This window comes from Triticum urartu, unplaced genomic scaffold, assembly GCF_056163025.1.
Source record: "Triticum urartu cultivar PI428250 unplaced genomic scaffold, HENAU_Tu73 scaffold1, whole genome shotgun sequence".
NCBI lineage: Eukaryota > Viridiplantae > Streptophyta > Magnoliopsida > Poales > Poaceae > Triticum > Triticum urartu.
The window spans coordinates 10,212,412-10,224,349 of NW_028259461.1; positions in this window are offsets into that span (position 1 = coordinate 10,212,412).

Sequence of the window (11,938 nt, forward strand, 5' to 3'; positions counted from 1 at the left end):
TACGAGGTACTTTATTGCTTAGTCTAGCTTTTATGGAAGCTTTAACAATTTATGGACTAGTTGTGGCACTAGCGCTTTTATTTGCGAACCCTTTTGTTTAATCTTAAAAAAAAAATTCTTTCGATTTCGATTAGATACTTTTTTCTTTTTTTAGTAAATTGGTATTTGCTTCCACAATTCCAATTATATCAATACTTTATTTAATTTACTCCTATTTATTACTCCTGGAATTATCTATTTATCGGGACAGATAATACCCCATTCTAGGAAGGGCTGAGTTGAGTATTATTAATTTAGAAGATATGCTCACCTTCTTATTTCCCGTCCTTAGTTTAGGAAAGTGGAAAGTTTTTTCCTTTTATTTTAGGAATTTTGGGAACAGAACATTTCAACAAAGGAAGTCTTTCACCGGTCAAACAAGACGTAAGACTTAATCTAAAAGAAATTACTAGATTGAATCTATTTGCATTAAAAAAACCGATCAAAAAAGGGCGAGCGAAGTAAGTGATCGAAAAACTTTGTTCTTTGTTCGTCCTATCTATAAGAGGAGAGCATATGAAAAATGTAACCCATTCTTTCGTTTTTTTAGCTCACTGGCCATCCGCTGGCAGTTTCGGGCTTAATACCGATATTTTAGCAACAAATCTAATAAATCTAACTGTAGTGGTTGGTGTTTTGATTTTTTTTGGAAAGGGAGTGTGTGCGAGTTGTCTATTTCAAGAATAGATTGGATCTATCCGGCTGCACTTTATAATATTTTTTAGTATTTTTCGGATAAATAAGAAAAGGGTGCACGATCTCGACGAATTACTTCTGAATAAATTCAGAAATCATATGGAAGAACCATAGCATTTCGCGACTCATTGGTAAATCAACTTTGATTCTCTATAAACCAAGAATGTGAGACCATTAACACGGTTAAAGCTAAACTGCTTGAAGTCCAGGCAAAAAGAGGTACTCTTTCTACAACTATATTAGTATTAGTACCAATTTAAACGGGAAATAGCTAATGTAAAATTTATCTGATATAGAACACTCATATCGATAAAATGGTTTGAACTATTTACTAGAAAAAAAAGGGGGCACCCTGCCCTTTTTTAACCAATGCCGAATCGACGACCTATGTATAAAAAAGAGAAATTTTTTGGATTTGAAGAAAAAAAAAATAAAAAAGAATTCTATTAATTTTCATTTTCCATTTATTTAGTTAGTTTTTCTTAATGAAATTGAAATTATTAACTAGAGGGCAAATAAAAATAAAGAAACAACTTTGCTGACCATGATATATTTTTATCTAGGCGGAAGAGTCCTCTTAATATTTATCTAGTCTTATATAGGTTTCGGTATATTGAAATATAAACATAAAAAAGAAGATAGAGGATAGGCTCATTACTTAAAAAAAAGATATGGAAATAGCTATAGAAAAAAAAAAAGGAGCGTGAGAGCCAAATGAATCGAAAGATTCATGTTTGGTTCGGGAAGAGATCATAAAAGTTGTAAACTTACAAAATAATCTACTTTCATTAAAAGATTTATTAGATAATCGAAAACAGAGGATCTTGAGTACTATTCGAAATTCAGAAGAATTGCGTAGAGGGACCATTGAGCAACTCGAAAAAGCTCGGATTCGATTACAGAAAGTCGAACTAGAAGCGGATGAGTATCGAATGAATGGATACTCTGAGATAGAACGAGAAAAAGCAAATTTGATTAATGCTACTTCTATTAGTTTGGAACAATTGGAAAAGTCTAAAAACGAAACCCTTTATTTTGAAAAACAAAGGGCAATGAATCAGGTCCGACAGCGGGTTTTCCAACAGGCCGTACAAGGAGCTCTAGGAACTCTGAATAGTTGTTTGAATACCGAGTTACATTTCCGTACGATTCGTGCTAATATTGGCATTCTCGGGTCCCTGGAATGGAAGAAATAATTAAATTAATTAGGCCTTGAACTTCTACTTTCGTTTAGAATTTAGGCATTATTTTTCCCCTTGCTTCCGAAAAAAGAGTCAAGAAACACTAATGGCAACCCTTCGAGTCGACGAAATTCATAAAATTCTCCGCGAACGTATTGAACAATATAATAGGAAAGTAGGGATTGAGAATATAGGTCGCGTAGTTCAAGTGGGGGATGGGATTGCTCGTATTATAGGTCTTGGTGAAATAATGTCAGGTGAATTAGTCGAATTTGCAGAAGGTACTAGGGGTATTGCTCTGAATTTGGAATCCAAAAATGTTGGGATTGTATTAATGGGCGATGGGTTGATGATACAAGAGGGAAGTTTTGTAAAAGCAACAGGAAGAATTGCTCAGATACCCGTGAGTGAGGCTTACTTGGGTCGTGTTGTAAATGCTCTGGCTAAACCTATTGATGGGAAAGGCGAAATTATAGCTTCCGAATCTCGCTTAATTGAATCTCCTGCTCCAAGTATAATTTCCAGGCGTTCCGTATACGAACCTCTTCAAACAGGGCTTATTGCTATCGATTCGATGATCCCTATAGGGCGCGGTCAGCGAGAGTTAATTATTGGGGACAGACAGACTGGCAAAACAGCAGTAGCCACAGATACAATTCTCAATCAAAAAGGGCAAGGTGTAATATGTGTTTATGTAGCTATCGGTCAAAGAGCATCCTCCGTAGCTCAAGTAGTAACTACTTTCCATGAGGAGGGGGCCATGGAATACACTATTGTAGTAGCTGAAATGGCGGATTCACCTGCTACATTACAATACCTCGCTCCTTATACGGGAGCAGCCCTGGCTGAGTATTTTATGTACCGCGAACGGCATACTTTAATAATTTATGATGATCTCTCCAAACAGGCACAAGCTTATCGCCAAATGTCCCTTCTATTAAGAAGACCTCCCGGACGTGAGGCTTATCCAGGGGATGTTTTTTATTTGCATTCACGCCTTTTAGAAAGAGCCGCTAAATTAAATTCTCTTTTAGGCGAAGGAAGTATGACCGCTTTACCAATAGTTGAGACTCAATCTGGAGACGTTTCCGCCTATATTCCTACTAATGTAATCTCCATTACAGATGGACAAATATTCTTATCTGCGGATCTATTCAATGCCGGAATTCGACCCGCTATTAATGTGGGTATTTCTGTTTCCAGAGTAGGATCCGCGGCTCAAATTAAAGCCATGAAACAAGTAGCTGGCAAATCAAAATTGGAACTAGCGCAATTCGCAGAGTTACAAGCCTTTGCACAATTCGCCTCTGCTCTCGATAAAACAAGTCAGAATCAATTGGCAAGGGGTCGACGATTAAGGGAATTGCTTAAACAATCCCAGGCAAATCCTCTCCCAGTGGAAGAGCAGATAGCTACTATTTATACCGGAACAAGAGGATATCTTGATTCGTTAGAAATTGAACAGGTAAATAAATTTCTGGATGAGTTACGTAAACATCTAAAAGATACTAAACCTCAATTCCAAGAAATTATATCTTCTAGCAAGACATTCACCGAGCAAGCGGAAATCCTTTTGAAGGAAGCTATTCAGGAACAGCTGGAACGGTTTTCTCTTCAGTAACAAATAAATTTTGCATGTCTACTCTTGTTAGTAGAATAGGAATCGTTGAGAAAGCTTTTTCATTTGAATCATGCAAAAAAGTTTTCTTTGTTTTTAGTTTAGTATAGTTATTTAAAGAATAGATAGAAATAAGATTGCGTCCAATAGGATTTGAACCTATACCAAAGGTTTAGAAGACCTCTGTCCTATCCATTAGACAATGGACGCTTTTCTTTCATATTTTATTCTTTCTTTTATTTTTTTGCTTCTTCCGAGAAAAAACTGTTAGACCAAAACTCTTTTAGGAAATCAAAAAATCCAGATACAAATGCATGATGTATATATTATATCATGCATATATCATAAAGAAGGAGTATGGAGGCGGTAGTGGGAATCGAACCCGCAACCCCAAGGTTATGAGCCTTATGAGCTACCAAACTGCTCTATACTCTTAAACTAAAGAGGGGTAACTAGTGGATAAAAGAGGGTTGGATACGCCCCTCTACCAATATCTATACAAATAGAATAGTCCATTTATACAGAATGGTAAAGAGGGCTCCTCTATGATTATCAATTCCAGAAATCCATACAAATACGAAAGGGTATTTTATCCTTACCAACTGGATCTTGTTGCACCCGGTAACAAACATTCATAAACCATTTCTCGAAGTACGTGTCCGGATAGCCCAAAATGTCGATAGTTAGCTCTAGGTCTTCCGGTCAAAAAACAACGTCGATGAAGGCGTGTAGGTGCACTATTACGCGGTAGGGATTGCAATTTTTCTCGCATTTTCGTTTTTTCACTCAAACTCAAGGGAGAAACTTTGCTTCTTATCTTTTTTTTTAAAGATTGACGAATCAAATGATATTTCTGTTCTAATTTCTGCCGCTTCTTCTCCCTCTGAATCAAACTTTTTTTTGCCATAATGTGTCGTTGCTATTATTACCAAGTATACGGTTCTAATCCTAGATGGAAAAATAAATAGAAAAAGAAATCTAAAAAGGCAGATCCTCCCTCTCTATCAAGAGTAATGAACTAGGTGCTGATACAGTACAAAAAAACAAACTAAATTAACCAAACTTGCCTGATGTTGAGGCAATCAAGAAAGCTGCATAAGTGAATATATAACCCACGGAAAAGTGAGCTAATCCAACCAATCTTGCTTGCACAATGGAAAGAGCCACGGGCTTATCTCTCCAGCGAATTAAATTAGCTAAAGGTGTGCGTTCATGAGCCCATGCTAAAGTCTCAATTAATTCCTGCCAATACCCCCGCCAGGAAATTAAGAACATAAATCCAGTAGCCCAAACAAGATGTCCAAATAAGAACATCCACGCCCATACCGATAAACTATTCATCCCAAAAGGATTATATCCATTGATAAGTTGTGAAGAGTTTAACCATAGGTAATCTCTTAACCATCCCATCAAATAAGTGGAGGATTCATTAAATTGTGAAACGTTGCCCTGCCATAATGTGATATGTTTCCAATGCCAATAAAAAGTAACCCACCCAATGGTATTTAACATCCAGAAAACTGCCAAATAAAATGCGTCCCAAGCAGAAATATCACAAGTACCGCCGCGCCCTGGGCCGTCACAAGGAAAACTATATCCAAAATCCTTTTTATCTGGCATTAATTTGGAACCGCGTGCATCTAAAGCGCCCTTTACTAAAATCAATGTAGTTGTATGCAAACCTAGAGCAATAGCATGATGAACCAAGAAATCCCCAGGTCCTATTGTTAAGAAAAGCGAATTACTATTCTCATTAACAGCATTCAACCATCCGGGCAACCATAGGCTTCGACCCGCATTGAAAGCGGGGCCATTCGTTGAAGATAAGAGTATATCGAACCCATATGTCGTCTTGCCATGAGCAGATTGTATCCATTGGGCAAATATAGGTTCGATCAAGATTTGCTTTTCTGGAGTACCAAAAGCAAGCATGACGTCGTTATGAACATAAAGGCCCAAGGTATGGAATCCTAGAAAGAGGCTAGCCCAACTTAAATGAGATATGATAGCTTCTTTATGGTCTAACATTCTTGCCAATACATTATCCTCATTCTGTTCCGGATTGTAATCCCTAATGAAAAAAATAGCTCCATGAGCAAAAGCCCCTGTCATGATGAACCCTGCAATATATTGGTGATGAGTATATAAAGCAGCTTGAGTAGTAAAGTCTTGTGCTATGAATGCATAAGGAGGTAAAGAGTACATATGTTGAGCTACTAAGGAAGTAATAACCCCTAAAGAAGCTAGAGCAAGACCTAACTGAAAATGAATCGAATTGTTGATTGTGTCATAAAGGCCCTTATGCCCACGCCCTAATCGACCCCCCGGAGGAGTATGCGCTTCTAAAAGATCTTTAATACTGTGCCCAATTCCGAAGTTAGTTCGATACATGTGACCGGCAATGAGAAAAATAAATGCAATAGCTAAATGATGGTGAGCCATATCGGTCAGCCACAAACTTTGTGTTTGTGGATGGAATCCCCCAAGAAGAGTTAGAATGGCAGTTCCCGCTCCTTGAGCGGTACCAAATAAATGATTACTCGAATCAGGGTTTTGGGCATAAAGATTCCATTGACCCGTCAAAAGGGGTCCCAACCCCTGGGGATAGGGTAATACATCTAAGAAATTATTCCATCGAACGTACTCCCCCCTGGATGCGGGAATAGCAACATGAACTAAATGTCCTGTCCAAGCCAAAGAACTTACCCCGAAAAGTCCTGACAAATGATGATTGAGACGAGATTCCGCGTTTTTGAACCACGAAAGGCTTGGTTTCCATTTGGGTTGTAGATGTAACCAACCCGCTATTAAGGACAGCGTAGAAAGAAATAATAGAAAAAGAGCTCCAGTATAAAGATCCTCATTGGTGCGTAATCCTATTGTATACCACCACTGATAAACTCCAGAATAAGCAATATTCACTGGACCAGCAGCACCTCCTCGAGTAAAGGCTTCCACAGCGGGTTGACCAAAATGAGGATCCCAAATCGCATGAGCAATAGGTCTTACGTGTAAAGGATCCTGTATCCATGATTCAAAATTTCCTTGCCAAGCTACATGAAACAGATTTCCGGACGTCCATAGAAAGATTATTGCTAATTGCCCAAAGTGAGAAGCAAAAATGTTCTGATAAAGACGTTCTTCAGTAATATCATCATGACTTTCGAAATCATGTGCGGTAGCAATACCAAACCAAATACGACGAGTAGTGGGGTCCTGAGCTAAGCCTTGGCTAAACCTGGGAAATCTTAATTCCATAATGCCTTTCAAATCCTCCTAGCCACTATCCTACTGCAATAATTCTCGCTAAGAAGAATGCCCATGTCGTGGCAATTCCACCCAGAAGGTAATGGGTTACTCCTACAGCGCGTCCTTGTATAATGCTCAAGGCTCTAGGCTGAGTAGCAGGAGCAACTTTTAATTTGTTATGAGCCCAAACGATAGATTCAATGAGTTCTTGCCAATAACCACGGCCGCTGAATAAAAACATTAAACTGAAGGCCCAGACAAAATGAGCACCTAAGAAAAAAAGACCATATGCAGATAATGAAGAACCATAAGACTGAATGACTTGCGATGCCTGTGCCCACAAGAAATCTCGAAGCCACCCATTAATCGTAATGGAACTCTGTGCAAAGTTTCCCCCTGTAATATGAGTTACCACCCCTTGATCACTTATAGTACCCCAAACATCCGACTGCATTTTCCAACTGAAATGGAAAATGACTACCGAAATTGCATTGTACATCCAGAATAAACCTAAGAAAACATGATCCCAGGCGGATACTTGACATGTTCCCCCTCGGCCAGGCCCATCGCAAGGAAAGCGAAAACCTAGATTTGCTTTATCGGGTATCAAACGGGAACTCCGAGCAAATAAAACACCTTTCAAAAGTATTAATACAGTCACATGTATGGTAAATGCATGAATGTGATGGACTAAAAAATCTGCGGTTCCTAATGGAATAGGTAACAAAGCCACTTTGCCACCTACTGCTACTAACTCGCCGCCTCCCCACGTTAAGCTAGTACTTGTTGTTGCACCAGGAGCTGTTACGCCAGGCGCAGTAGCATGGATATTTTGTACCCATTGAGCAAAGATAGGTTGTAATTGTATGGCAGTATCCGAAAACATATCTTGTGGACGGCCTAAAGCACTCATGGTATCATTATGAATGTACAAGCCAAAACTGTGAAAACCTAGAAATATACATACCCAGTTAAGGTGGGATATGATTGCATCGCGGTGTCTAAGGACGCGATCTAATAGATCGTTGTATCGAGTAGTTGGATCATAGTCTCTTACCATAAAAATTGCTGCATGTGCAGCAGCACCGACTATTAGAAATCCGCCAATCCACATGTGGTGTGTGAACAAGGAAAGTTGTGTACCATAGTCAGTAGCTAGGTATGGATAGGGAGGCATAGAATACATATGATGAGCTACAACAATGGTTGTAGAGCCTAGCATAGCTAGGTTAAGAGATAATTGAGCATGCCATGACGTTGTTAAGATTTCATAAAGACCCTTATGGCCTTGTCCTGTAAATGGGCCCTTGTGAGCCTCCAAAATATCTTTAAGTCCATGGCCAATACCCCAATTGGTCCTATACATATGACCTGCGATTAGGAAAAGAATAGCAATAGCTAAATGATGGTGCGCAATATCGGTCAGCCAGAGACCACCGGTTACTGGATCTAGTCCTCCGCGAAAAGTCAGAAATTCTGCGTATTTGGACCAATTTAAAGTGAAAAAAGGGGTTGCTCCTTCGGCAAAACTAGGATAAAGTTGAGCCAAAAGGTCCCGATTCAAGATAAATTCATGAGGAAGTGGTATCTCTTTAGGATCCACCCCAGCGTCAAGAAATTGGTTAATTGGTAAAGATACATGAATTTGGTGCCCCGCCCAAGAAAGAGACCCAAGTCCTAATAATCCCGCTAAGTGGTGATTCAACATGGATTCTACATCTTGGAACCAGGCCAATTTGGGAGCGGCTTTGTGATAATGGAACCAACCAGCAAAAAGCATTAACGCTGCAAAAATCAATGCACCAATTGCAGTACAATAGAGTTGTAATTCACTAGTTATTCCAGATGCTCGCCAAAGCTGAAAAAAACCAGAGGTTATTTGGATTCCTCGGAAACCCCCGCCTACATCACCATTCAATATTTCTTGCCCTACTATAGGCCAAACTACCTGAGCACTGGGTCCAATGTGAGTAGGATCACTTAGCCATGCTTCATAATTGGAAAAACGGGCGCCATGAAAGTACATGCCACTCAACCAAAGAAAGATAATGGAAAGTTGCCCGAAATGAGCACTAAAGACTTTTCGAGAAATCTCCTCCAAATCACCAGTATGACTATCGAAATCGTGAGCATCAGCATGTAGGTTCCAGATCCAAGTGGTAGTATCAGGGCCCTTAGCTAGTGTTCTTGAGAAATGGCCGGGTCTGGCCCATTCCTCAAAAGATGTTTTTACAGGATCCCTATCCACAACAATTTTTACTTCTGGTTCCGGCGAACGAATAATCATTAAGTCCTCCTCTTTCCGGACAAGACATACAAAGAGACCCGCCAACTGTCTTTTTAGTGAATCTTTGAAAGATATATATTTTGAAAGATAGATTTTGAAAGATAGATTTTGAAAGATAGATATTGTGATTAGTTCTTTTCTTTACTATCTACCATCCTTCTATTTTTTTTTTAGTTATTCACTGGAGCAATTATATATTGAAGTCAATCCGAGGCAAGTGTTCGGGTCTATTATGACATAAAGATTAGGTGCCTAACGGACATTGTTTATCTTGAAAAACAAATATTTCTCGACGTAAGAAAAAAATCTTTTTTATTTTTAATTTAAGAAACTAGTGTATTTTTTTTGAGGGCATAAGCTCCTATCTATATCTACTTTCCTTGAGCATAATATAGGGTTTTTTATTTGATTCTAAATTCCAAGATAACTCATTAGAATTATTAATAAGATGGTCCTAATATATTAGCAATATTTAGATTGCCCCCTCTTTTTATTCACTTTATTACTTCTATTCTAGACCCTATCCCTATGGTTTATTCTTATGAAATATCATATAAAATAGAAGGTATAAGAAATGGATATAATGAAATTCTTGATTCGATCTTACGACCTAATTTATTTGATTAATGGATCAACAACCAAACCACCCATTTTATGAAAAAGAAGGAGCATGGTCTTATTCAAATTCAAAGCGCTTCGTAATCTTCAACCAGTTCTGTGCTTCAATATAATTTCCCGGAGTAAGCGCTATAGCTTGTTTCCAATATTCAGCAGCTTGATCAAACCAAGCTTCCGCAATTTCCGAATCACCCTGTAGAATGGCCTGTTCTCCTCGGTCGGAATAGGAAGTTCCTTCCCTTAGAACCGTACTTGAGAGTTTCCTACCTCATACGGCTCAGAAATTGCTATCTGAATTTCCCCTATCTTAACTGAATTCGATTTATCAAAAATCGATCCAATTTGTTCTTGGGTTAAGCAGAAGAAATTAATTACCTAAGTTTCAAACCCTAATTTTTATCAATAATCAGTTTGATCTTTTTTCCCACCTTCAGAAGAATGAAGCATAGATAGATATAGAGCCTTCGTTCAAATTTTCTGAGAGGTAACTATCCCGGTTTCATATATGAAATCTCTATAGAATCCTTGAAAAAGACTTTTTTCCATAAGAAAGAAAAAAGAACTTACTATCTTTGGGATCTGATACTACACCGCTGCTTAATCCCTTAGTGGATCGGCTCTATTACATAAGCGGATTCCTAAATTTTGCCCCATATCATGGGATAAGTAAGCAGTTTTTTTTAGTTGTATCGACCCAGTCGCTCACTAATTGATCTTTACGGTGCTTTCTCTATCAATTTGAGAAACTTTATCCATAGAGTAGTAGTATAGGCCATACTTTCTTCGTTTTTTGATTCTCGTGAAGTGTCCTTCCTTCCTACAGCTGATAGGGAAAAATCGTTGTTTTTACGATCCCTATGTAGAAAGCCCTTTTTTTCTAGTATTTACTAGAAAATTTGATCCTCTCTTTTTTTTTTTTCTTTCTATAGTGGAGATAGTCGCACGTAATGACAGATCACGGCCATATTATTAAAAGCTTGCGGTAAGAAGGGGTTTCGTTCTAGTGCCCGGAAATAATATTCCAAAGCCTTTGTATGCTCTCCATTGCTTGTGTGTATAAGGCCTATGTTATAGAGTATATAACTTCGATCATAGGGATCGATTTCTAGTCGCGTAGCTTCATAATAATTTTGCAAAGCTTCCGCATAATTTCCTTCGGATTGAGCCAACATCCGTTACGGTCGTTCATTCTATTCAAAAAATCTCCGTTCCAAAACCGTACATGAGGTTTTCATCTCATACGGCTCCTCCCTTCTGTACATAATAGTACTAAGCGAAATAATCTATAGAATCAAAATAGAATTAGTCCCGTCTCATTATGAACCGAAAGGGGCTGGTATTTTTCCAAGAAATCTCTAGCCAACCTTCCCACAAGAGGTTTTTCTTAACACCAATGAATTCTATTAATGCTAGAGGAAAACGATAGCTCCAATAATTTCTTTGTTCTCAACGCCTCCTATTTAGAGGAATTAGCTACTTCAACGATCTTTGATGGTTATAGGGGTATCCAAAGTACAAACCTGATGGTTGTTTGTTATCCCAACCATTCTTCCCAGCCCTGATACCGATCAGGAAAGGGGTAATTTCTAACAAAGTTTTTCTCTTGTTGATTCCTATTTCTAGGTGTAGTGCTTTTCTCCCCTATGCTGCCTACGGATACTAATAGAGTAGGATTGGCCTGTAATCCATACCATACCATATCCTGTAGGTGTAACCTTTCGCTCAATACTCAAATCTACAATTGAAGTATCTGAAGCCGCATCAATCGAGGATACACGACGGAAGGAATTGTTAGTTCGCCTCACCTTCCCGAAGCGTGGGTTTGTTTGCTTTACAAATTTGGTTCTCTCTATGCCAACCCCCCTCTCTTTTTCGTAAGACTGAGGTATAGGTAGGGCTAAAAAAAAGCAAAAAAAAGAGTCAAATCGCACCATCTCTATAATAAGTAAATGCCTTTTTTTCTCCTGAGGTTGTCGGAATTATTCGCAATAAAATATTGGCTACAATTGAGGAGGTCTTATCAATGAAATTTCCATTTCCACGGGATCTAGGCATAATTCCCAACCCATTCTATATAGAATTGTTTTCATTCCTTCACAAAATAACATAAAAACAAACACATTCGATTCTTATAATTATAAATAGATTGATCCATATGCTCTACTCTAAATCCATATGCTTTAAATGGATAAGAGAGATATGGATTTTCCGCTCAGCTCAAATTGTATCCTTTTCCTTCTGCTTGGACAC